We start from the raw sequence: 25,730 nt of genomic DNA, 5'->3' as shown, positions 1-25,730 counted from the left end.
TTTCTAATAAATCAGTGTTATATTAATTAGAAAAATTTTCAGGTTTGTGTCCTTAATTGCAAACTCTATAACAACTTCAAAGAGAGAAAGTCCCTGCTAAACTTACTTTGTGCAATGATTTCACTCAGAATCATAAGATGGTTGGTTGAAATTTTTGAAATCCCTAAACATGTTTGTAGGAACAGTTGTTATAGGATCTTTGGGGTGTCACTTTCCTGGCTGGAAACACGTGGCTAGTGGCGCCTTTGCTTGAGTTTTGCTCAGGCCCACTTGGCTCATTGTGCCCACTAAGCCTGGCAGGCTGCATTCAGTTCACACTACCAACTTGCCACATATCCAAGGGAGACTGCAAGTCAGGTGTGAAGTGGTGAGAGGCATGTGAGCAAGTGTGGGGTCCAGCCACTCTGCAGGCAAACAAACTGGCTGCTGCCTGAAGCGGGCAGCTCCAGGTGCCAGCACAAGCAACAGCTCTTTGTGAGGTAGTGGCTGGATCAGGCATACCACAAGCAGCTTCCCTGGCTGGCACTAGGGAATGTGCTGGTGCCCAGAAGCTTGGAGACACCAGGAACTGCATAGCCCCAGAGAGTGAGTCACAGCCTTGGCTTGGGGAGCTCCCAGGTCCGGGTCCCCCAAAAGGCTGCAGCTCTTCTCTACTTGTGTTTGCCTGCAATGTGGCAAGCAAGGGGCACGTTTCAGCCCTGTTTGTGTTACAACTCTTTTAACCTCACCATTTGGTTGGTCTGAGTTCTTGTCCTGTGGCCAGTAAAAATGTGATATGCAGACACGTGGAGGTTGAACAAGACACAGAGGAGCTTTATTGAGCAATAGAACAGCCAGAGAAAACCTGCAGTGGGCAGCCTTTCTCCATAGACAACGTGTCCCAATGAGTGTTTAGCTCCTAGCTGAGAGAGAAGTTCCTCTTTGCAGGCAGGTCATCCCAACAAGTGTTTAGTTCTCAGCAGAGAGGGTAGCTCCTTTCTGTATCTGGTCGTCTCATCATCGCTGGTCGTCCCATCATCTGCAGCTCTCAGCAGAGAGGAGGCCCTAGAGGGAGTAGCTCCTCTCCGCAGCTGGTCCTCCCAATGTCTGCTCTGCTCTGGCTAAGCTCAGTGCTTTTATGGGCCTCAGAGGGGAGGAAGTACATGCTGACTGGCTCATGAGCAGCAATGAACAGGATCAGAAAAGGCACCATGAGTTCCCACTCTAGTCTATGGGACTAGGAGCCTGGCCTCCAGCCTTCAGACCCTCCTGGGCCCGAAGGTGGGGCCTTACTGGGGACCTGCCCCCTTCTGCCCAGGAACCTGTTGTCTCCTGCTGCGTTCATGGCACCAAGGGGCTGTAGGTGTCAGAGGGCACCTGCAGGCCAGCACCAAGCTGCCCTCAGCTCACTATTGGTTTCCCTCATATGCTCTTTGGTGCCCAAAGTCCAGAGGAGACTGAGGTGGCAGGGTAATGACAGGTCAGCACTTCCCTGATTGTGTGCACACCTGGTCGGGCTGTCACAGTGCCTGGGCTCAGCTCCAACTTTTCTCCAAGATCAGAATGAGAGCCAAAAGCAGAGAGAAGCCAGGCAGTGGGAGTGGGCAGTTTTGAGCCTGCAAAAGTGCAAAAGTGCCTGGGTCCAACTGCCTCTGAGAGCATAAGGATCTTGCCAGCTCCTAGCCCCCCAACAACATGCATGAGCCCAGGATCCACAACCATGACTTTGGGCAGCTGTAGCTGCACCTGGGAGAAAAGGGCTCCTGCCTCCCCCTGCCTGCTCACAACTTGGGTGGCTGCAGCCCTGCCCAGGAGGACAAAGCTCCTGTCTGCTCCCAGCCCCAGAAGTACAGGGATGCCTGGGTCCATAGCCATGGCTTGGGCAGCTGTAGTGGCATCCAGTGAGCTCCCATCTCAATCCCACCCCCAGCTCTTGCTGGCTCCGTGGGTGTATAGACCTAGCCATGCCTCCCTGTTGCAGCAAGCTTGATGGCAGCGGCAGCTCCAGATAGCCTGCTATTGTCATCACAACCATCACAGGGCGTGAAGCTTTTCCAGGTTGTGGTTTTCATCACTCTTATGGTGGTAGAGACGGAAGAGGAGGTGGAAGTCATGTACATCTGGATTCACTATGGGATAGGCTGTGAAGGCTAGACTTGTAGAGGTGTACTTCAGTGAGACTGATACTCTATTTTTAAACTAAGACATCAGGAAGCAAGCACTTGGGGGTTCTTCTCATGTATTATGGAGGAAGAATTGAATTGATTTTTTGCCATGCATTTTACAGAATGCATGACAAATATATCTGGGTATCCTATTCTCATTTTCCAATGAGCAGTATATCTCAATTATTTTTAAATATAGATGAGTCTTTTCAACATTCAGTGCTACTTGAATAAGCAACAACCAATAAACATTTATTTTTCTATCGAACTTCCGGTATAGGAGAGTCTCCTAGGGAGGGAGAGCAATGTGACGTAATTTATTCCTAGCATATGGGAACAGTCGTTTTGTTTTGATTTCAAATTGTGCCTTCATTTAAAAAATTGCATTGTGAGCCTTTTGCTTCAAAGTACTTCTAAGAAGTAACTTACGGAGTTACTGTTTTTTAAACCACAATCAAATGGCAGGTTTTATTTCCTTTCTTATTATTTCACAGCTTCATAAGTGAAATAAAGATATCCTGATAAGTCATCTTACCCAGACCATATTACCTTATGAAAATTCAGAACTAACTACACTCAACTTTCCTTTTTTCTCTTAACTGAGTTTATTTGATCCTTATCTGATGAACATGTAGTTGACATTAGATATTTTTTCAATGTCAAAGTTGGAAGAAGTAGTATGTTTGGTGTAGGTGTACAGAAGAGTGAAATAAACATTATCTTTCTGGTATAAATATATAATATGTACCTTAATCTTGCTTTCCTTTGGATATTAAATGTGTAGAGGATTTTATAGAAAGGTGCCACCTGATTTCATTGTTCCAAGATTAAATATATCTATGGAAAACAATGTCATTTTCAACAGAACTAAATAACCAGGAATACTTATGAACATTGAGGTCACAAGTAGAATGCCAGAAAATAAGGCTTATTTGGGAATCAACAGATTTTCTCTTGTAGCTTATTGTTACTGAATGTTGGTGTCAATTAAAGAAACTTTCATGGTGAAAATACCTTCCTAGAATTCATCCCAAGAAGTAGCCTTGTGGATGTAGCTTGTGGTGAAGTTGCCAAATTTTGCTCTAATATCAAAATTTAAATTAATGATTCTTTAACTAAATTGAATTCTTTCTAGATTATGGTTATTCTTGTGAACTCTCTGGTACCAAGACTTTCCCTTGCACATATTCAGTCCACTTCACTTGGCATCTCCCATAGCCTAAAAAATACCCAACTCACCTCCCTGTCTGCATCCAGCCCCACTCTTTCCCTTCACATCCACCCCCACCCTCATTTCACTCACATCTCTTTCTTACGCTCTTATTCTCACTTTCTCGCTATGGAACCTGGTTTTATTAGTCTACTCTAAGTGCCCTCTTAAATGTTACCAGAGATTTGCTACTTACGAAATGGTCTTTTTTTTTTTTTTTTCCTTCATTGGACATCACTTCTCAGCCATGATTTTACATTGTTGACTACCCCTTCTTTCTTTAAATTCTCCATCCTTTGGGACCATTTAAATTATGGCACCCTTTGAATTTATTTCATTTCCTATGGTTTGCTAATATTATGTCTTCAACTCTATTTCATACACCTTGGTAAGCTCCTCCAGATGTGTGATTGCATAGTACCTCATTGAAAATAAGTCTCAAGTATTTATATTCTTATTTGAACCCAGAATCTGGCACTTATCAAATACTCACATATTTGTTAAACAAATGAATGAGTGAATGAATAAATAGGTGAACAAGTGAAACTCTCCAATGATGTCCAGTCTTAAAGTCCCTTCTGCCATTGATCACGTTCACTACTTGAATTTACCTGGCAGTGGATAGGGGTTATGAGCTTGCTTGACCATAGGGGGCAGGCTAGCAATGTAAATGAGTACAATAGGTTAGTAAAACAGGTGGCAAACTGGAACGCCTTCTGTGATGAGGACAGAAATTACTGAACTCCAACTTCCTGCTGCTCTATAAGAATGTAAGCTTGGCTTTTAAAGAAAAACAAAAAAAAACCTAGATTTTAAAAATATGAAATGTGATTTTGTAATCTGATTTTTTAAAAAAGCTCTGTAAGCCAACAAACCATTTCTGCAAATTGTTTGGTGTATGGATGCCATTTTGTGATTTCAAAATGAGGCAGATATGCCTCTTTAAAATCTGTACTTGGTTTCAAATGTAGGAAGCCTATTAAGTTAATCCATCTTGATTATTTTCTTGTTTTGATTTTTTGATATTTTGACATTTTGATATCCTATTTCTGTAACTTGTTTGTCACTGTGTGAATGTTTTTAAAAATATTTTCTTTGCATTTCAATATTTTGCACAAGAAATTCTAACTTTTCACAAATAAAATATATTTGTTTCACTTGTTTCTTTCTAAATAACTTAGAAATTGATGTAACTCTGATATATAAAATCTTCTGGGCAACTGTGTGTATCCTTTGGGTGATAGTTATTCTTGTTTACAAACTATAGTTTTTATACTGGGAATAAAAATTTTATAGCCAGCATTCTCTATATGTGCATAATAATAGCACTTTGGGTTGTAGTTTTCTCACAAATAAAATTTGTATGTAGTGAGAATTGTGGTTTTATTCTCTTGAGGTCGTTCAGCAGATAATTAAAATATTGATAAGTTGGTGATTGGAGATTGGGTGAAATGAATACATGCTTGACCATTCTTTTTAAATTTGAGAGAATATAAATACTAGTACTGTTTAAGCACACAGTAGAAAATTGAATGGTATAGCTGAAATGTAAACTCAGTACCGTTTCTCCAAAACTCAGCCTCCTGACCACTAAACAGTTCTGCCTCTAAAAGTAACAAGCTTTAATTTCTTGTTAGATGGAGTCAGTAGAGTAATAAACTGAGTCATCTCATAAACTGTATTATTAACGTCCTTTAACCAGTAACATCTTATTATTAGAAAAATTTGAGTCACTTTCACTTTGGTTGTCATAAAGCAAATTATGCAGTATTGTTTGGCTCAAGCGTCTTTTTTTTTTCTCCTGTGATAAGGGTTTGTATACACCAGAGAGAGGGTAAAATGTTTACGTTTTACGGAAGTACTCCATATATATGTGTATATATATATATATATATATATATATATATATATATGAAAACTAAAGGTGAGTTTAAGATAAATCACTTCAGGTTTAGTGAAACAATTCGTAAGTCAATCCATTTATACTTCGACTTACCATTGCTTCAAGATCCCTACTTGACTTGAAACCACATGGAATACATGTAAACATCAGATGATGGCAAATTCTAAACCAAATATCCACTTTGCATCTCCAGTGATAGGAAATACAGTGGATCTGTCTATAAGCTGTACCCAAGAGGGATGGGACTGAGCTCCCAGTGGCCACCTTCCCCTCTTTCCCTTAAATTCGAGTCTTCAGCAACGCATATGGACAAGAGTTCCAGTTCAAAGTCAGATTCCCTGGATTGGAACCTATTCTGTCATTAATGGTTAGTTGCTGAGAAGAATTTCTTTTATCTGAAATGGGGATTATGATTATACCTATTTGTGTTACTGGAGAATGACTCAAAAGGATACTTACTAACAATTTGGGTGAGTGCCTAGAATTTAGTTTAATGCCTCCCTAAAGTGAGCTGTCATAATCACTACCACCATCATCTTCATCTACATCATCATGATATCATCATCATCACATCATCATACCATTCGCAGCAGTATTCTGCTACCAGTTGACTAAAGTGCAGTGCACTGATAAAATTGACATAGCATTAGATTTTGAGTCAACCACTCATTGGTTGACTTTGAGCAAGCCAGTTAAGCTCTCTGCGTTTCCTCCCTTTCTCAATCTTTAAAATAAGCCAGTTGAACTAGATGATCTCTAAGTTTCCTTAGGTCATAGCTTCTGAGTCTCTGAGAGCTGGCTCCTTTCCAACTGGAACAGACCCCTGAATGCCAAGTGCAGCCCTAAAGCTCCCCATTAAATGGTGGCATTTAACACCAAACCACTGTCAGCAGGGAACTACCCTCCAAGAACTTTGCCAGCTGTTGCCTCTCATTTTGAGCACCTGAGCCACTTGCCAGGCCCTGTTCATGTTAATGCAAAATGAATTCGGCAAAGTCAGTTTAACAGGTACTGATATTAGAAGTCTATATTTCCTTGTTTTATTTCCCTTTATAGCCTGAGATCCTGGAAAAGTTAATTAACATTTCTGAACTTGTTTCTTTGTTTTTTCTTCTCACGTATAATTTTCCTTTTAAAAACATTAATAAAATTTGGCTGGCAGGGTGGCTCATGCCTGTAATCCCAGCACTTTGGGAGGTTGAGGCAGGCAGACTACTTGAGGTCAGGAGTTTAAGACCAGCCTGGCCAGTATAACAAAACACTGTCTCTATTACAAATACAAAATTAGCTGGTTATGGTGGCATAAGCCTGTAATTCCAGCTACTCGGGAGGCTGAATTGGGAGAATTGCTTGAACCCAGGAGGTAGAGGTTGCAGTGAATGCGATCACACCACTGCATTCCAGCCTGGGCGCCAGAGTGATACTCAGTCTCAAAAAACAAAAACAAAAACAAAAACAACACAACAAAAAGCAAAGTTAAAATAATTAATAAAAACTGTTCAACCGCTTTTGTATTCCACTCCATACTTCTTCTCTTTCCTAATGTCACCATTCTGAAGCTGAGTATATGCATCCTCATTGTTTATGTGTCTAAACTTTATTATTTGTGTATGTATTCATATGAATGAGTTTTTTTAATTTGTATTTAACATTGTACACGTGAAATACTCTGTTTCATTCTGAATCATTTTTCTTTATATATATCATTTTTTTTCTTTTCCTTCTATTGTCATAGTCATTGCACTTGTGTCATTCTTTTGTTTAGTTTTACCTTCTTCTTCTATTCTTTTAATGGTTAATCTTTAAATTTTAATATGTATATTTAACACGTAACACTAATCAATAGCTCTATTCCTCTCTTGAATAGTAAAATAATATTAAGTGTGTTGAACTCCAAATTAATTACTCCTACCCATCTTCTAGGTAGTTTTCTACTGGTTGGTAAATCCCCAAATATTAAACATTATTATTAGAGTATTTTTTTAGATACAACTAAAACATAGTTATTTAGCATTTGTTAACTTGTTTACAAATTTCTTTGCCCACTATTGCTTCTATAACCCACCTAATTTCTTTTAGATTTATTCTTTGAAGAGATGATTGGTTTATACATTCTGCTTTTGCCTACACATGAATGAATTTCGGGATAGGTGAAAATGCCTAGGTCAAATTTCATTTTTTCTTTAGCATTTGAAGTATTACATTTTCTTCTGATGTCCATATTTTGCAGTCAGTCAAATTACCATTCCTTTATAGTCAAACTGTCTCAATCTCTGGTAGCTGTTTCTGTCTTTGACATTATGCATTTTTTGCTACAATTAATGTAGGTACAAATATATTTATAAATAAATGAAGAATAAATAAAAGCCTTTGTGTCCCCTACTTCTGAGAATGCAGTGTTTTTTTAATTCTAGAAAATTCTCAGCATTATTTCTGCATATATTATTTTCCCCACTTTCTCTCTTCTCTTATTTTGGAACTCTTAGTGGCCTAGACTTAACCTCATCTTCCTGAGTCCTTACCTCCTTATTCACATTTGTATCTTCTTTTTCTCTATCATTTAGTACCACATTTGTAACAGAGTCTGGGCAGAATTTCTCAGATTGTCATGCAATTCTCTACTTCCTCTTGTCATGCAATTCTCTACTTCCTCCTTTAATTGTATCAAGTCTTCAGTTAACCCACTGAGTAGGTTCCAATGACTATTTTATTGAAGTAATTTTAGAATTTCTACTTGATGCACCAAAGTGCTTAGGAGTGTCAGTTCTGAAATGAGACTTCCTGGGTTCAAACCCCAGCTCCATGATTTCTGAAATGTGTGATCTTGTTGATGTTCATCTCTCTGCTTCAGCTTCATGGTTTGTAAAAGTAGAGTAATAGTTATTGCCACATAGGGTTAAGGTGATTAACAGGCCAAATAATGTATATAGTTTATATACATATTAGAATAATGCCTGGCGAATACTAAGTGCTTGATAAATGTGAGCTTACTATTGCCAATATTTTATTATTTTAAAATCTTTTTCTTTTCCTTCATCTATTGATTTATATTTTTAATTTTGATTTAGAAAGTACGTGTGCAGGTTTGTGGTTACTGTGTGATGCTAAGGTTTAGGCTTCTAACGTTCCCATGGCCCAAGTAGTGAACATCGTACCCTAATAGGTAGTTTTTCAACCCTTGCCTCTATCTCTGCCTCCCCTCTTTTCGAATCTCTAGAGTCTATTTTTCCCATGATGGTATTCATATGAACCCAATGTTTAGCTCCCACTTGGAAGTGAAATGTGTATTTGGCTTTCTGTTTCTGCAATAACTGGTGTATCCATGTTGCTGCAATGGATGTCTTAGATATCTCTTACAGTGTTACTCATATCATCATCTTTGCTCTATGTCTTTAGAAATTATTTTTCAAGCATCAAATTCTTGGAAACTTTCTGTTAGTTTCACTTTTGGGTGCACCTTCTTCCATTTGTCACTTCCATTAATTCTCCTTCCTTGTGTAGTTTAGTATAGCTGTCGTATGCTTTTCTTGGGGGTGGGGTGGGGTATTTTTGTGTTTTTATTTTTTACCACATACCCATTTTCAGTGGAGTTAGTGGACTGAGGGATTGATTTTCTTGTGCATTTCATGTGTGTTATTAATTTCCTGTGCATTTCATATGTGTTATTGAGGCAGCTCTGAATACCAATGTTGTTTCATATTTGCCTCTGCAAGATCCGTTTTAGATTAATATCCCTGTAACTTGAAGATAACATTGAAATAATTCAGTTCTTCCAGTTACAAGGCTTGAGTTTCTGTTTCTCTCAGAGAAAGACTCTTGACATTTACTTGAGACCACAGAGAGAGTTGTTTATACTGCGTGTACCTTTTGTGTAGAAATGCTCCAGGGCTCTGGCCTCATGGAGGGCTCAATCCAGGTGGGACCATCACCAGGCTCCACTGACTTTACCCAGCCCACATGACTCCTGTGCAACTCCAGCTCATTTCTCCAGCCTTGGGACCCTTCTCTTTCCAGCACCTAGACTCTTGAGGTGTATTGTTTTGCTTTTAGTGAGTTTTATAATTAATTTGGTTTTTAGTGAAGATTATTCTTGTGAGGATTATAGTTAATAATCTATGTAAAAATTAACACATTGTCTGGTGGGAACTTTTATTCCTGTCGTTCTAGATTTGTGGTTGTCTAAAGCAAAACAAAACAAAAAGATGCTGTCCTCTCACTTTTCTGGCCTCAGTTATTCTCCTCTTCAGGATTTACAGATAAAGAGGAGATTAAAATAATGAAGGTACTAAGTGGCATAGGAGAAGCACAGAGTATCATAGTAACATTTTATCTCCACTCCAGAACTTTTTCCTATGGGGCATGTTCACTTAGCTATCACACAGTTATCTTACATATCCCTTGGACAAAAGTAAACTCATTTTTTCTCCAAATCCAACCAAAATCTATTCTTTTTAAAGTGAATATTACAATGTGTTTGTCAAACCAGAAATGTGGACATTATCCTTGACAATTTCTTCTCCTAAAATTCCCTCCTGATGATGAATCCTGTTCATTCTACTTACTAAATAGCTCTCAATTTCAGCTGTCAACCTGCTTCTCACCATCCTCATGCCATGGTCCCTGTTAGTGCCACCATGATCTGTCACCTAAATTATAGGACAGCCATCTAATTGGTCTCCCTGTGTCCAATCTTGCTCACCTTTTATCCATTCTTCTCACTGTGGTAATGATAAAATCTTTGTATTAAGTTTCTTAGCATGGCCATAATAACTTACCACAAACTGAGCTACTAAAACAGTAGCAATGCATTCTTTCACAGGTCTGGAGGCTAGACATCTACAAGGTATCACCAGGCCACACTCCGTCTGGAAGCTCTGGGGAGGAATCTGATCCGTGTCTCGCTCCCAGCTTCTGGTGTCTCCTAACCGTCGTTGGCATTTTTTAGCCTGGAGCTACATCACTTCAGCTTCTGTCCCTGTCTTCACATGGCTGTCTTCCCTCTGTGTGTGCCTCTGTATCAAAATCTTTCTTTATGAGAACACCAGTCATTGAATTTAGGACCCACCCTGATCCAGTATGGCGGCAACTTTACTTGATTATATCTGGAAGATCTTATTTTCAAATATCATTACATTCACAGACTTGAGGGCTAGGGCTTTGACATATCTTTTGGGAGGACACAATTCAACTCACTATATTCTCTAAAGCAAATCAGGTCATGCCACTTTTCTCCTTCAAAGGCTTGCTCTGGCACTCATTGTGAGAGCTGCTCCCATATCACTGCTGCAGTCTCATCATCAGCTACATCCTGCTTCACTACCTGTGCTGTAATCATACTGACACCTCTTATGTCCTCATCATCCCCGTGATTTATTTCACTTTTAGGTATTCACTTTTAGTAACATTTTTGTGATTAGTCTGTTCTGGCGTGGAAGAGTAGCTGAACTTACAACAATCTCCAAGTGGGATGTTAGAATTTGGAAGCCCAGCACAGCACAGGACCCAAATACATAGGCATGTAGAAGCTGACCTGTTGCTCTGAAGGTGCCTAGACCCATTATATAGACCTTAATTAAAAGATGCCTAGGTTATAATAGCCCATTGGACTTTGGTGTCAAGTAACTCGTCAGAGGATAATGGAAACTATATCCTGATTTTAGAGAAACCATAATGCATACAAAAAATAATTATATACATACAACCTCCCCTTCATATCCCAAAGTATTGATATTTGTATCGGAGCACCTTAGCATTTGGACTAGACAACCTCCACAATAATGAAGATAATGTAATAAAATTTGAATTCTTACTCTGAACTTCTCTGAACACCTTCACTTTGGAATATAAAGTTAGCTGTAAAAAATAATTGTTGTTGTTGCTGTTGTTTGAATTTACTTAATAATCTTGCTAATGTTTTAGTGTGTACCTTAGACTTTATCCCTAAATTCTTGATTTAGCTCATTATAGTAGGTACAAATTATAAGTAACTGACCAGTAACTAATGTAAAAATACATTAGTTTTAAGTTAGTTGGGAAATTGATTATTTAGAAAATTTCTGTTAAATGCAAGGAATGAAGAGAGAACTTTTCCTCTAGAGGAATGATAAGGACCTGCTTACATGAATGATTGTTTATAGAAAAGGGTTCAGCTTTTCATAGATGGTTGGAGAAACATCAGGGTATCTTAGTACTTTTCCATAAAATGGTTTATTTATCTCCACTGTCTAAAACATAAGGTCATTTTCTGTGGTGGAAATTGAGCTACTTATAAAAACAATTCAGTCTCTCATTGTTATTCTTCAACATGTCATTCAGACAAATAATTCCCTTCAGGTGCCACAAGATAAGAGAAAATAATGTAAATTTGAAAATCCCTTCAAAAATGGATGTAAAAATATTTTACTTGGAGTTAATTTTCTTGCTAAGTAACTCAGCCAGTGTTTTGTGTCTCTATTATTCTCATTCCTTCCAAGTCTAAATGATTGCTTCTTAATTTTTCCTTTCTACAGTTGTTAATAAATCATGACTTGTTATAAATCATACTTAGGGACAGGCAACAGATATTTTAATTGGCTAGATTCACTGTCATTACACCAGTCACTTTGATGCCTACAGAAAAATGTTTTAAGGCCCTCTAAATTCTTGTCAGAAAATAGCTTTGAGTGTAACATTACTCGTGTATTCTGATTAAGACCATATCTGCATAAAACGAGCATTTGCAACTGTATTTGGCATTGCATGGTTCTTATTCCTTCTTCACACAATGAAATGGAAATGAGAAGTATTTGAGAAAAGTATGCTGTGTGGTAATTGCCTTATCCCCTATTCCAGGCATTTAGGAAAAGTGCAAGATTATTTTTATAACATTTCTGTAGTATTTAAAGGACTTTAAGTCCACTAACTTTTCCTGAGGCCATTTTGAAAAATGTCAATAAATAATCATATAGGTACCCCTGACTTAATCAAGCAAGAAACAATTAGAAATTGAAATTTAAAATACCACTTATGATAGCAACAAAAACTAGGAAGTAGTTACAGATAAATTGGTAAAAGATGTGTAAGATCTGTTCACTGAAAATTACAAAACAATTCCAAGAGAAAACTAAAGATATGTTCATACATCATAAGACTCAGTATTATTCTCCCAGATGGATCTATACGTTCACTGCAATCCCAATCAAAATGTTATTAAAATGTTTTTTGTTGAAATTGACAAGTTGATTTTAAAATTTATATGGACCTAGAATTTATATGGACCTAAAATTTATATGAACAATTTAGAATAGAAAAAGAGATTGGAAGACTAACTCTCTCTATTAAAAACTTACTACAGAACTTACTACAGTAAGCTACAGTAACAAAGGCAATGTGGTATTGATATCAAGTTAGGCAAATAGACAAATAGGTTGATGAAACAGAATGAAGAGTCTGTAAATCAACCATACATATATTTCCATCTTAGTTAGCTTAGTCAGCTTTGCCGTTACAAAATATATCATAGATTGGGTGGCTTAACCAAGAGAAATGTATTTTCTTTCATTTTTAATGGCTGGAAGTCTGAAGTTAAGTTGCTAACATTGTCAAGTTTTATTGAATGTCCTCTTCCTGGCTTGCAGACATCCTTCTGGCTTTGTGCACACATGGCCCTTTGTCAATGAATTCATGTAGAAAGAGAAAAACCACCTGCTCTCTGGTATCTCTTCTTGTGAGGGCAGTGATTCCATCATGAGGGCCCCACTCTCATGACCTCATCTAAACCTAGGGATCTCCCAAAGGCCCTATCTCCAAATACTATCACATTGGGAGTTAGGGCTTCAACATAGGCATGTAAATTTAAAGGGGACAATTCACCAATTGATTTTCAACAAAGATTCAAAGGCAACTCAGTTAAAAAGGTCAGATTTGCCACAAATGATGTTGAAACAATTGAATATCCATCAAGAAAAAAATTAACTTGAATTCATACCTTGCATTACATACAAAAGTCAAAATGGATCATGGACCTAAATTAAATGTAAGATCAAAACTACAATCTTTAGAAAAAATAGACAATACATTTTGTAGACTTTGGTTAGGTAAGTATTTTCACATCAAAACATAATCTATAAAAGAAAAATAAAGTGGCCGGGCACAGTGGCTCACGCCTGTATCCCAGCACTTTGGGAGGCTACAGCAGGCAGATAACTTGAGGTCAGGAGTTCAAGACCAGCCTGGCCAACATGGCAAATCTCTGTCTCTACTAAAAATGCAAAAATTAGCTGGGCATGATGGTGTGCACTTGTGATTGCAGCTACTCACAAGGCTGAGATAGGAGAATTGCTTGAGCTTGGGAGGTGGAGTTTGCAGTGAGCTTAGATCATCCCACTGTACTTCAGCTTGGGCAACAGAGCAAGACTGTGTCTCAAAAAAAAAAAAGTAGATAAATTAGATTTTATTAAAATTAATAATTTCTGTTTTTTGAAAAACACTATTTAAAGTAAGAAAACGCAGTCCACAGACTGGGAGAAAATGTTTGCAAATCACACATTTGAAAAAGGATTTGATTCCAGAATATTTACAGAACTCTCAAATCTCAATAATGAGGAAATGAATAACCCATTTTTTTAATGGCCAAATTATTTGAACAGATATTTTACCATGAAGAGAAACTAATGGCAAATAAGGAAGTGAAAATTTCCTCAACATGATTAGTCATTAGGGAAATGAAAATTAAAATCACGAGATAATGCCACTATAAACATATTAGAATACCTAAAATTAAAAGGATTGATTATATAAAGCATTGGAGAGGATGTAGAGTATAAAACAGTACAGAACTTTGGAGAACAGTTTGGCAGGTGCTTTTTTTTATTATTTTTATTTTTTACTTAAACATATTGCCTACCATCTGACCCAGCCATTCCATTCTTAGGTATTTACATGAAACATGAAAGCTCACATACATACAAAAACTTGTACAAAAAATGTTATAGCAGCTTTATATTTAATAGCTCCAAATTTGAAACAACTGAAATGTACATCAACAGATAAATGGATAAACAATGGTGATATATAGCCATGCAATGAAGTAGTAGATAGCAATAAAAATAGAGATGTACTCAGAAACATAGATTAATGTCAAAATAATTATGAGGAAAACTTCAAAAATACTTATAATGAATGAAATAAGCCAGATATAAAACAGTACATGCTATATAATTCTATCTATATAAAATTCTATAGAATGCCGACTAATCTATAGTGATGGAAAACAGATAAGAGATAACCCATTATCTGCTTTCTGTCATTATAGATTGGCTTTCTATAGAATTTTATATAGGGATGAGAGATGGCAGGAGACAGAGATTATAAAGGGATACTGATAAACTTTTGTAGATGATGGATATTTTCACTATATTGATTGTAGTGATAGTAATTAGAGTGTCTACAAATGCCAAAAGTTTTCAAATCGTACATTTTAAATGTGCAGTTTAGTTAATGTCAATTGTACCTCAGTAAAACTAATAAAATGTTTTAAAACTCACTAGACAATCTTACCCACCATCACTTTCATGGTTCTACACACAGCTGGCTCAGAGTTCTCTATGATTCTATTATCACAACATCTTTTAATAACATTTTAGTTCTACAACTTCTTTTACTACAGTCACCAATGGCAGAATACATTAGGGCTCATTTGGGTAAACGGAATTAGATGCCCATGAGTGTAGTAAGCTTACTGACAGTAGTAATCATCTTCTAAAAAGGCATGGGGTCTTGAACAAGTCAAATCATGGATAACTCAAAGCACACAAGCAGGGATAAGCCAAAAGGACCTTGTCTTTGAGAGGCAAGGTCTGGGCTTAGAGGCGCCCTCAGCAGCAGTTGATGACAGTTGTCTGCTGCCCAGATGGCCGACTGCCACTCTCACTGTCTACTTGACGACATCTTTGCTGCAAGCCTGCTTCCCATATGGGGAAACATGTTGCTTTGAAAGGAACATTTTCCACACACATTCTGTAAGAAGAGCACAGATTTTCTACTGCCTACATCCATATGCACTTAATTCCCTTAGAAACATGGGTTTGCCAACCTGGAGAAATAGACGTTTTTTTACTTTAAGCCTTTTACATTGTATTGCCAAATACAAATAGTCAAGAATTGTAAAACATGTACTTGAAGTTAATTTTAAAATTAATAAAATTTTAAAATAACCAAAAATTAGTTTTAAAACAACCATTTTTAAATAGATGGGGGAAGTTAAATGTATGCTTTTTATGTTTCTAGACCTACCCGAGAATAGTAAGGATTTGAGATGGTGGAAAATAATAGGTTATATAAACTTATACAAGAAACTATTGACATTTCATATCATTCTAACTTCCTGCATGTGTACACTATTCCACACACTACCACGAGCTAACCTATGATCACCATGTCCCTATATGTACCTGACAAGTAATGAAAATATTAAGTCAGCTGTCACACACCAGAGACTACCATATACCACAATTATTTTCATTATTTCTCATTTTAACTATTATTTTTATTCAAAGGAAGACTGGATAAATTATTCTGTTACAGCAACAATTTTATTAATTTTTTATTTGCTAAGGCAGACTGAGTCTTTAAGAACTGGAATGTAAATCTTACAGTTTGTCCTTCTAGCAATGTCTAAACATCCTGAAAAGTGCTGTTCAACAAAATAATTTTATTTAAAGTGGTAAGACTATATGTATTTATGAAAATAATTTTTACATGAATGATGAGATATTTGTATTTATAGTTCCTATTATTCTGTTCAGGGTTCAGAGATGGCTCGTGGATCCTGGGTCTTCCATGAAAAGAGTTGGATATGCCTACAGGCAAATATCATAAGAGAACAGCCTCTGCTGGCATTTAAATTTCTTTCTCAAGTGTGTTAATTGCTTTTCAGACAGGTTTCTCTGTTCAGAACACCTATATTTGCCTGGTCACCCAGGCTTGAACGTTAAGGATAACATCTGAAACACCCTTCTGTGTCATAGCTCTCCTTCTTCATCTTTGGACATCAAATTTTATTATCAATTCTTCCAAAGTATTTCTCCCATTCATTCATTTATTTCTTTTAACACTTTTTCCACTGTAATTCAGATCTTTTTTTTTACCTGTATCTCATTCTATTAGATGTGCATTTTTTTTTCATCATAACCCAGTATATCAAAGCACCACAACATTAGACCCAGGCAGTAGGACCCCTGCCTAAAGCCTGAGCTTTAGTTTAGATTACAGAGGCTCTCTTCTGCCATGTCTTACCTAAGAAAAAAGAGTCTTTGGGGTCAGGAGGATATGTCCACATGGAGCCTTCACATCTCTTTCTAGATTATCCTTCAAGAACCTGAGACTCCTGACTTTTGTTTCCCTCTGGGGCCAGAGAAGGCTATTTCTTGGGTTCTTCCTAGTACAAGTTGAGCACAACAGTTGTGTGTAACCTAAAGGCAAGGCTACTGGTTTAATTGGGGTGGGAGAAGAAATGGTCCACTTATCAATTTGGATATATGGACCACTCATGGTTTGTTAGAAAGTAGGAGATAGCTGGTAGAAGGGGACTAGGGTCACCTATTGCCACATGGTTATGATCCAGAGCTGGGCTTGGAACGCTGAAGAACAAAAAAATTAAAGTTTGAATTTAGTCTTCCAAATTATTGAGAAATATTTTTCAAGATAGAAGGATACTTTTATATTATTATTAGACATATGGGGGCCTCCATTTACAGTCTCGCTATAGGCCCCATACATGTTAGTAAGTGCTATGGCAGGCTATCTCATGATAGAGCCATATAGAAAAGCTGTTTTGACAATAGCACAGCTTTCTCCAAAGCATTTTGTTATATCCCAGTGCCCACTAAATAAACACCAAATTTATTATTTTGAATTTCGAGTCCTATGACACAGCTTCAAACTTACTTGTTTTGGCTTTATCTTCTATTTTAGAACAAAAAAGCTAAATTCTCAAGAAATACGGATTATAATATTGATCATTCCTGAGACCCTGGCACTGTTCTGCCTCTGCATAACATTTCTTTTGCCTCTGTGCCATTTCATGCTCATGTAATATCCATTTATAAGGTCCTGCTCATCCTTCATGGTTTAGTTTGAGCAACTTCTCGATGTTTTCTCATGAGTGTCTAACCAAAAATGATCATTATCCATTAAGAGCTGGCCCATGTCCCATCTTTGAATCTGACAAAGAAAATATGCCACTACCCTTCTAAAGGTTTTCTAAATATATGTTGAATTATTTTGTTACATTTTTCAATGCAAAAAAAATTTGTAAGGATGGTCAGGTTTCTTTCTCTCATTTTTCTTCTCAAAATATGCTAATTTAGTAGTCTATGAAATGGAGGCGAGTAAATTGATATTTTGTACCTAAACTAGTTTTGTAAGGGGCTTAATTTGGTTGATAAGTACAAAAGTAAGGCATATAGAATCTTCTGGATTCACACTGAGTTGACTATTATCTATTTTTTTTAATCTTAAATTGCTATTTGGTGCTTATTTGTATGTTATACAAAAATACTAGCTTTTATTTTCCCCTATGTTTTTTATTATTCTGTGTTAAAATATTTTTAATGAATTTAATTTATTTGAAGTATCTAGCATTTTTGAGAGTTATCATACTAATATTAATCTGTATAATAAGTGCTGTGGTATGCCATCAAGGTCCCTTTTAAGACCAGGTCATTCCCTCAGCTTTCCAGAATGTTGATTACTGTGAGCTTGGTTCTTTGGCCTCAAATACAATAATTCTGCAAGGCTATCTACTCCAAAACTTATGATAGAATAGGCGGAGACCTCTGTTGCAATTGCATCATAGCTCAACTTCTTCCTGTGTTCAGTCATGCTTCTTTGACTCAAACAGGTGTTGCTGCTGAGCACCCTCTTCAACACACCACCTGCAAACACATCTCAGAGACTCAGATATTGTTTTTCAGGAAACCCAATGTACAATGCGTGATGTTTATCTTGAAATTAAATTTATTGCAGAATGTGTGTTAGATAGAAACTTTGGAGGTAATGTGGCATAATAAAAAATACTGGGGATCAAGCAAAGATATACCTGGATTTGAATTTCTGATTGACTTGTTCCGTTATCTTGTGCTAGCTACTTAAACCTTCTGACTCCCAATTTCATTATTATTGAAATCATAATAGTTGCCTACCATTCAGGGTTCACTTAATTGTTAAATGGAGAAGTAAAGCACCCATCAACATCATCTGGTGCTTTGCAGACAGATCCCGGTAAATGTTTGTTACTGCATATCTCTCCCCTCCTCACACCATATAGCTATAAAGTCAAATTTGTAGCTTCAAATAAGGTAGGAATGTAACATATATTCATTTGGTTGATTAATTGTAATTCATTCAGTACTTACCATGTGCCATACCTAGTGTAGGCATTTGGGAAACACTGATGGAGAAGCAAAACATGTTTCTTCATGAAGCCCACATTCTGAGGTAAGGAGTAAAGAGAAAAAGAATCTAGAAGATGAGGAGAGCTCTCGATAAAATGGAGCAGGGTAGGGGTGAACAAGGTGACAGGTTGGAGGAATTTGCAATATTAAGTAGAGTGGTTAGCATGGTCTTCATTCAGAAAGTGGTATTTTAACAAAGATTTGAAGGAGATAAGAAAATGAGCCACAGGTATCTGAGAGAAGAATATTTCTTGTCCTGACAAGAGCATCTCACCAAAGCTACTTGATATGGGATAATGGATGGTGGACAAATTGACCATTTAACATCTGTATTAGTCCATTCTAACGCTGTTATAAAGAACTGTCCAAGACCAGGTAATTTATAAAGGAAAGAGGTTTAATTGACTCACAGATCTGCATGGCTAGGGAGGCCTCAGGAAACTTACAATCATGGTGTATGGGGAAGCAACCACATCCTTCTTTACATGATGGCAGCAAGAAGTGCTGAGCAAAAGGGGGAAAACAACTTATATTTAGTAAATAAATCACATCTTGTGACAACTAACTAACACAAGAATAGCAGCATGGGGGTAACTGCCCCCACGATTAAACTACCTCCTACTGGGTCCCTCCCACATGTGGGAATTATGGGAACTACAATTCAAGATGAGATTTGGGTGGGGACAAAGCAAAACCACATCATTGCATCTTTTCTCATCTCTTAGCCTTGGTAAAAGTTGCCCATTCTACCTAGAAAGCCCTTTAACATACCTAATACTGTGCTTAAAAATGTTTAACAACCAGCTCTCTCGGGCAGGAAATAAAGCTCTGATGATTGCATGTTTCTGTGCTATAAATAACCCTATCATGACCAAGTTACCAATGTGGTGGCATGGAAAGTGAAATTGGGAAGATATGCAAATTGGTTCTGGCAAGCTGGTTTGAGGGAGCTCTAACACAGCACTGCACTTGATTTACTTCTCACAGGGTATCACCCGTTTGAAGTTCTCTCTGCTGTAGCTCTTATCCCATTATGGTTTGATAACATTGTTCTGCCTTCTGAAAGCACACACGTTCTTTTTTCTGTCATAACACTTTCATGTTTTATCTACCTATTTATCCAAACACTTGAACATTTTAAGACGATGATCATTTTGACATTAAAGGTGTTTAGCATAGTCTCTGACATGTAGTAGGAACATATATTTTTAAATTACCAATTTTAGTAGGTTGGTGTTTTTTTAAAAATTTTGCTTCTGATATTTGGTAATAAAGAATTATTATTTGAGTTAAAATGATATTTAGGTTATGATGTTAAAGAAAGCTTGTATCTTTTGAGGATGTATAGCAGATATTTGCAGAAAAAAATACATGGAGAATGGATTTACTTCTGAATAATCTAGTGGTGTAGTGGGTGGGGGGATGTGGAAGAAAAGATTGGCCAAAAATTGATCATTTTTGAAACTGAATAACAGGCATATTGTCATTTGTTCTTTTTTTTTCTCTTTAGCTTTATATATGTTTGAAATATTCCATAGCACACTAAATAAATTCATTCTAATTTAATTAATTTGATGTTTTCCATAAATCGAACTTTGAGCAGCTATGTTATTCTTGGCACAATTTTACTGTTAGAAAATTATTTTGAGCATGGGATTGCATTTTTGAAGAAGTTGTTATTTGGTAACCACTAATATAATGACTTTCATAATACATTTACTTTTCAGCCATAATTGCTCAGGAAATATATTGTATAGTTGACTAAGGAAAACAAACAAACAAATGAACAAAACAAAACAAAACAAAACAAAAAATATGTGATTCAGAATACAGAACAGGACCAGGACATAATATTCTATGGTCTCCTTTCTTGGCTTAAGTAGTGTTAAAGAAGTTTTCATTCATATTTTCACATTTAATTCCTATTACTTAAAAGTGATTAGTTAGGAAATTATTCATGCAAAATTGCCACTTTGAGTTATTTTACGAAAGTGATTTTCTGACAGACTCAAGGGGAAAATTTATGAGAGGCATGTATAAAGGAAAATATATTTTTTCGGTGGCTGCGCATACCTACCCTCAGTGTTTTGCCTAAAGAGTTGTTCGAGGATGGATGTGAAATTGCCTAGAAAATTAGATATAGATTTATTTTATGTTAAACCTGAGTGAAAAGAATATGTTTTAGTCTAGCAATATTAGTAAATATTGCTACAAATATAAAGAAGCAAATCATGTCTACAGGGGCTGGAAGATCAGTGGGTACTAAAACAAATCTTTTATTGCTTATTCTCTTCTATCTGGGCAGAATTTTAAGTAACTATTTTACATTTCAAATTCGAGTTTACATAAATACATAATAATGCAATTCCATTTGATATTGATGGACTATAAAGAACGTTGCCAAAAGAATATAGACAGGACTTTGTTTGAGGAATTTCTAGGGAAATAGCTGATTTTAATATTTGTTCATAAAATAGCCCAACTTTACAAGAAGTTCATTAGAAGATGATTAGTAGTGTGTTTAAAGTGTTTGATAGGGTCTGGTTTTTGAAAAGGAACAGTAAGGTTTTCTTACTGCTGTAATATTTGATAAAATGCATTTGATTTATACAGCACAATGAAACTAATATCTGCTCAACTAAGATGCTTTCAAGACAAATGAGATGAAAGTTTTTGCAGTTTCAAATTTTATTATCTCTGTTCATTCACTTGCAACAAGACCTGATTCTGCTAAGACTCAACTTTGAAATTATTTACTGCCTTGAGATATATTGCCATGTTTTTCACAAATTTGAAATAGTTTCAAATTAACATAGAAGTTGCAAGATTAACACAGCAAACTCCCTTATATATTTATTCGATTTCACCTGTTTTTGACATTTTGCGACATTTGTTTTCTCTTCTCTTTCTCTAATATATTGATATAAATATGTGTTTATATAATACACAGTTATATACTTTTTTCTGCACTATTTGAGAACAAGTTCAACAGTTCACACTTTTGTCCCTAATATCTCAATATGTGTCACTTGGGAACAAGGATGTTTTCCTATGTAATGACTATAAAGTTACCAAGTTCAAGAAATTTGATGTAGATATAATATTTTATCTAGTTTACAGCCCCATGCCAATTTTGGAAATTGTCCCAATAATGTTCTTTATGACACCTTTTTTGTCTAGTTTTCAAGCCAGTCCAGGATCATATATTCAGATGTCATGTCTCTTAGGTATCCTTTAATCTGAGACTATTCTACAGCTTTCTTTGTCTTGACACAGATATTTTTTGAGGATCATAGACAAGTTATTTTACATTGTCACTGAATTTGAGTTTATCTGGTATTTCCTAATGACTGGATTCAGGTTATGTTTTCCTTGCCAGAAGATTATATAAGTGACATTGTAGTTGTACTCTTCCCAAGGAATCAAACACCTTAGGAGCCACATGTCTGTCTCTCACTGGTGATATTAATATAGATCATTCAGTTAGGTAATTGCTCAGAGTTTCCACTGTGTAGTGAAGAATAACTTTTTCCCAAACAATTGGTTATATATGGGCATTTGGGTGGTGTATTAATCTGTTCTTACACTGCAAATAAATATATACCCCAAACTGAGTAATTTATAAGGAAAGAGTTTTAATTGACTCACAGTTCCACAGGGCTGGGGAAACCTCAGGAAACTTACAATCATGGCAAAAGAGGAAGCAAACACATCCTTTTTCACATGGCAGCAGCAAAGAGAAGTGCCCAGCAAAAGGCAGCAAACCCATTATGAAACCATCAGGTTTCCTGAGATCTCACTCACTATCATGAGAACAGTAGCATGGGGGTAACTGCCCCATGATTCAATTGCCTCCCACTGGGTTCTTCCCATGACATGTGGGGATTATAGGAACTACAATTCAAGATGAGATTTGGGTGGGAGACAGCCAAACCATATCAGATACTCTCCAATAATAAAAAAACAGTTGTGTTTTTCTCCAGCAGTGCATGAGAGGATTTGCTCCCCAAAGTCTTGTGAATGGGGTATCTTGTAAACTTTTGACATTTTGCCAATTTGATGGACAAGAAATGATATCTCAGTGTAGTCTTTCAGTTTTTTAATTGTGAATGAAGTTGATAATTTAAAAATATTTTTTGTTAAATCCCGGTCATGATTTTTGCCCATTTTCCTACAGGAATTTTGAACTTTAGTTCTACATTTTTAAGGTTTCTTATATATTAGAAAATTTATCTTTTTTGATAAACATTCGAAATATTTTTCACGATTTGTGATTTATCTTTGACTTTGCTTATGGTTTTTCCTCATGCACAAGTTTGTTTTTTATTTTCATTTAGTCATTTTTATAAATATTGTCGTTAATTGTATCTAGATTTTGAGTCATAGTTAGAAAATCTTTTCCATGTTTTAGAGAAATTTACTCATGTTTTCTTATAGTACTTACATAATTTAATATTTTGTGCTATACTGGTTTTAATATAAATAATACATTTTTAGATAAATCAAATAAAGCTACACTTATGCTACTAAATTGCATGTGGCAACCAAGAACAGAATGAATTTGGCCATTCTCATGGTTTTTTTTTTTTTGGTAGGAGCATATGAACTGTAGTTAAGAATTCTCTTATTTCACTAAAGCTATTTCCTTTTTAAAATAGAGTAAATGCAAAACTCATTTCTTTTCTCAATTGTAAGGAGACAAAAGTAGGAAATGTTTCAATAAGAAAACTACATGATGTGCATGGAAATTTCTTGAAATACTGAGCAGTCATTTCTCCCGAACTCTTTCATCAGGAGTAATGGACTTATAAAATTGAGTGGTAATTCTCAGGAGCATCCCATAGTCCCACCCTAGGTAGGGAATGTCAGAAAATGTACCATAGTGTTTCATATTCTGCTTAACTCTAATCTATGGATAAGACATCATCCAGATTAACATTTATATATGCATATTTTTTAAGGTTATACAGAAGGAATTATAATATACACTCAGTTATTTGCTTTTTTTTAAATTTAAAAAATTTGGAAAACTTCTCATCCACAAAAATGTCTTGTTCTTTTTAATGATTAAATAGTATTTAACAAAATACTATTTCACGAATAAAAAGCAGTTTATTTACAATATCAGAGAGCATGTTATATTATTAATAAGTAATAAATTGATATTATTTCCTATATATATATGAAGGCTGTCTTGATGGGTCTTATGGTTTCAATATTGCATCCTCTCCAAAATCTATTTTGAAACTTAATTCCCAATGCAACAATATTAAGAGATTGAGTCTTTAGGAAGGCTGGAGGAAATTAGCAGGGACTTTTTGCCTTCTATCTCCTCTGCTGTGTGTCAGCACAGCATTCATGACTTTTCCCCTTCCGTCTCCCAGTATGTAAGGACACAGTAACAGGGTGCCATCTTGGAAGCAGAGACTGGGTTCTTATCAAACACTGAACTTGCCAGCACCTTGATCATGGACTTCTCAGCCTCTAGAATGTAAGAGATAAATTTCTGTTGTTTATGGATTATCTGGTCTCAGATATTGTGTTATGGCAGCAGGAACAGACTGACAATGAGCATTATTTGTTTCTATGTTTTTAGTACTGCAAAAATGATGCCCAGTCACCCTTAAATATTCCACTATTTGCCATCTGAAAACAAAGATACCCTCTTGCACACTGACCCTCCTAATCAGAAAATCAATAATGATGTATTTCCATTCTATCTGTAGACCATATTATATAAACAAAGGGTACATGGCACATGAGTGATTAAAATTTTATTTCAGATATATTTCTGTATTTTAAAAATGTTCTACAATGAACACATAATTTTTATAATCAGAAAAATATTTTAAAATTTCAAAATTTTTTGTCTTTTTAAACCTTACTAAGTAAGGAGAGAAATGAAATTATGTTAAATGTCTGGTTATTTTATTAAATAGGATCAGAACAATTGGTAATTCCAAATTATGCTGAGTTATTAGATGAATTGTGTAGCTTGACTCTTAAGAAAGGTTTCACGTCAAAGGGCAGAATGGAATTCAACAACTAGCAACCAGCAGGAGTAACAAAAATTAAACAGTGAGTAAGCATGATATCCACAGCTGTGAAAAATGCATTTTATACTTTTTTATTGTCTAATCCAATTTTCTTGAATTACATTTGGTTGGCCATTCTAAGCAACAAACTGATGAAAAAATTCTTTTTTGAGTCACTAGGCCAGTTAGTGTAATTTAGTCATTAAGATGTATCAAATTGAGATTTTTATTTTGGTCCTACTTCCACATGTTTATTTTATCTTATATACATGCGCTAATAGATGAAATGATAATAGAAAGATCTTACCAAATATACAATACACAATGAGAGCCAGGTTTCTTACTGTCAGAGAAAGAAGTTACAAATTAAGCAAGGAAGTCTGGCTTAGAAGTAGAAGTGTCAGTATGAATGCAGGTAAGTAGAGAAACAAGTTCAAATAAATGGGTTAGCATACATATATACATATTTTCTAGTTCTGTTTACTTAAGGGCCTAGAAGCAGTGACATCCTCATAGCAACCAACATATCCAGGGCTTAGATTATTGTTTCTAAATGCCACTACTCAGTAAAAGAAACCAGAACTCCTTGGAGAAATAGCTAACTCTCTACCTGGGGTAGATGATCCTGGAGTATCTTGTAGTGCTAGAAAGTAAGGAATGATTTTTTTTTTAATGGCTACCTATAAAAAAGACATTGGAGTCAACCTGAAAGAGCTTCCAATGGGCAAAGCTAAAGCAATTTGTGAAACAAAATAAATTATAATAGTATTGAGTTGTAAACCAAAGAATAAAATAAATATTCATAGGTTCCTACTGATATAAATAATTTATTTATAAGTAAATACTGAATAAATACATGAGAAGAGGTAAATATGCCTTACTGAATAATTCTAATTAATAAATATAGAAGAAACAAGGGAAATAGAAAATCATCATTGGATCATCATGGTTAATAATTGCTGCAGGCAAGATCCACTGAAAATGGTTAAAATTAATGAGTTGAAA

The 25,730-nt window shown here is 35.9% G+C and overlaps 1 protein-coding gene across 3 annotated transcripts in view; it reads left to right on the top strand.

Moving 5' to 3' along the window:
- Positions 1 to 25,730, top strand: part of PRKG1 (protein kinase cGMP-dependent 1) — a 1,343,496-nt gene that overhangs the window by 1,108,182 nt on the left and 209,584 nt on the right. The window lies entirely within an intron of this gene.

This window comes from Saimiri boliviensis, chromosome 12, assembly GCF_048565385.1.
Source record: "Saimiri boliviensis isolate mSaiBol1 chromosome 12, mSaiBol1.pri, whole genome shotgun sequence".
Classification (NCBI taxonomy): domain Eukaryota; kingdom Metazoa; phylum Chordata; class Mammalia; order Primates; family Cebidae; genus Saimiri; species Saimiri boliviensis.
Note: the sequence above shows the minus strand (reverse complement) of the source record. Positions and strands in the feature narration are given on the sequence as shown.